The sequence below is a fragment of the Babylonia areolata genome, chromosome 27, assembly GCF_041734735.1.
Source record: "Babylonia areolata isolate BAREFJ2019XMU chromosome 27, ASM4173473v1, whole genome shotgun sequence".
In the NCBI taxonomy this organism is placed as follows: Eukaryota; Metazoa; Mollusca; class Gastropoda; order Neogastropoda; family Buccinidae; genus Babylonia; species Babylonia areolata.
In genome coordinates, this window is record NC_134902.1 from 27,187,225 (window position 1) to 27,189,724 (window position 2,500).

Genomic DNA, 2,500 nt, shown 5'->3' on the forward strand with positions numbered 1-2,500 from the left:
ACCTTTTTTTTCTTTTCTTTTTTTCTCAAGGCCTGACTAAGCGCGTTGGGTTACGCTGCTGGTCAGGCATCTGCTTGGCAGATGTGGTTTAGCGTATATGGATTTGTCCGAACGCAGTGACGCCTCCTTGAGCTACTGAAACTGAAACTGTTGCTATTATTATTATTATTGTTGTTGTTGTTGTTATCATTAGTAATAGTAGTAGTAGTAGTAGTAGTAATAATAATAATAATAATAATAATGGATACTTATATAGCACACTATCCAGAAATCTGCTCTAGGTGCTTTACAAAAACGCTTTTGATAACATAAAACATTATATCTATGTTACATACACACACCAAAATGTGACCACACACACACACACACACACACACACACACACACGCACGCACGCACGCGCACACACACACGCACGCACGCACGCACACACACACACACTGCATACATACATTTTAAAATACATGTGTATCTAACAGCTACCCTAACATATACGCACACATAGGCAGGCACAAACTTACATAAACACACGCACACACAATACACATTCATATACATGCATGTAGTTGTGGACCTGCCACAATTGAACTTATTGCTGAGGGAAAAGGTGAGTTTTGAGACGAGATTTAAAAGATGCGAGGGAATCAGAATGACGGAGGTTATCAGGGAGCTTGTTCCACGTCTTTGGCGATTGAAAAGAAAACGATCTGTGTCCATAGGTCTTACTTCTGACGTGAGGTATCCTGAGAAGTCGAGTATCAGAGGAAGAACGGAGCTGGCGAGACGTGGTATAGATATGGATGAGTTCAGAAAGATACTCGGGGCCAGATCCGTTGACTGCAGAAAAGGTCAGAGTGGATAGCTTATAGTCTATTCGATCAGAAACAGGCAACCAGTGGAGAGACTGAAGGAGAGGAGAAACATGGTCAAATTTAGAAGCTCTGCAAATGAGTCTGGCAGCGTTATTCTGAATTCGTTGGAGTCTGTCTAACAGGTATTTGGGAAGGCCGGCCAAAAGAGAGTTGCAGTAATCCAATCTTGAGAGAACCAGAGAGCATACAAGTGTCTTGGTTGCATCGGTTGAGAGATAGTGGCGGATAGAGCTGATTCTACGCAGTTCCAAATAGGCAACTTTACAGATATTCGAAATGTGCTGTTGGAAGGAAAGAGACTGGTCCAGGATTACACCAAGACTGCGAACAGAGGGAGAAAGTGAAACAGGTGTGCTATTGATCAGAACAGAGTCAGGAAAGGAAGGATGTTGACGAAACTTCTTTGGACAGGTTATCATCAATTCAGTCTTATCATCATTTAATTGCAGCTTGTTGAGAGTCATCCAGTCCTTTAGGCCAGCAATGCACTCCTGTGTTTGAGTCATCAGTGCATCAAATTCAGCTATGGAAGCTGACTGATAAAGTTGTGTGTCATCAGCAAAGCTCTCATGCGACATCGCATGATGACTGATGACATCCGACACAGGAGCCGCATACAGCACGAAAAGAACAGGACCTAGGACGGACCCTTGTGGGACACCATATTTGATAGTATCACTATCATTATCATTATCATTATCATTGACAATCCAAACTCTCAGCACTCTACAAACACGGGATCATTTGCATAACAGGCTGCCAACCTGGGTATATGACAGCTGATTTTAGACTCTCATCATTCGTTTCCTATGTCGTGAAATTTAGTTAGGCAACAATCACGCGCGCACAAACACACAGACACACACGTGTATATCAGAGTGGGTTTATTCTCAAGAATGTTGCCATGGAAAATCTGTCTTCTTGTCGTGGGTCCTATGTCATGCGCTGAGTGCATGCTGCACACGGGACCTCGGTTTATCGTCTCAACCGCATAACTGGCACCCACACAACCACTCCTGACCCGCACAAGGGACCCAAACCCGAGTACACACGTTTCCTGCCTACCACTGGGCCATCGCTTCAACATGTGTTGAGGCCAGCACAAGAACAGCCGCACAAGACCAAGGCTTCAGTCTTTGCTCTTTTACGAGTGTTCCGAACAGTGTGAACATGCCTTTAAGGCACACAAGCCATTCTTCCACCTAGCAACTTCCCCCCGTTACAGCAATGACGACGTATGCTATATATATATATACCTACTAACAGTTGAGAGACGAACCTCAAGACAGTGCCTTCACTGTGTGATAGCGCGATACAGAACTATCAATAGATCAACACAAGTAGGGGCAGTGGTGGGTGGAGGCGTGTGTGTGTGTGTGTATGGTCGTTTGTCCGCGCGGCTGGTGATCAACCAGCTGGTCAGTTTGGAATTGCTCGCTCCACTCCTCCAGACTTCGCTTACTTACAAGAGCTTGGGCGGATTGTGAGTGCAAGGAGGGATTTGTGTGGTGGATTGTGGGTCTGAGGAGGGATTTGTGAGGTGGAGACGGGAGAGAGAAGGAAGAGAGGCAGAGGATCAGGGACAGGGAGAGAGAGAGAGAGAGGGAAAGAAAGAGAGCAAACGGTAA

The 2,500-nt window shown here is 45.2% G+C and overlaps 1 protein-coding gene across 2 annotated transcripts in view; it reads left to right on the top strand.

Moving 5' to 3' along the window:
- Positions 1-2,500, top strand: part of LOC143301413 (uncharacterized) — a 29,501-nt gene that overhangs the window by 21,118 nt on the left and 5,883 nt on the right. The window contains exon 1 of one of the 2 annotated variants that reach the window (XM_076615684.1): positions 2,151-2,496. The exons of the other annotated variant lie outside the window; for it this stretch is intronic. The gene's annotated coding sequence lies outside the window, so the exon portion shown is untranslated. Of the gene's footprint in view, positions 1-2,150; positions 2,497-2,500 lie in introns of those variants that run through there. 2 annotated transcript variants of the gene reach the window in all.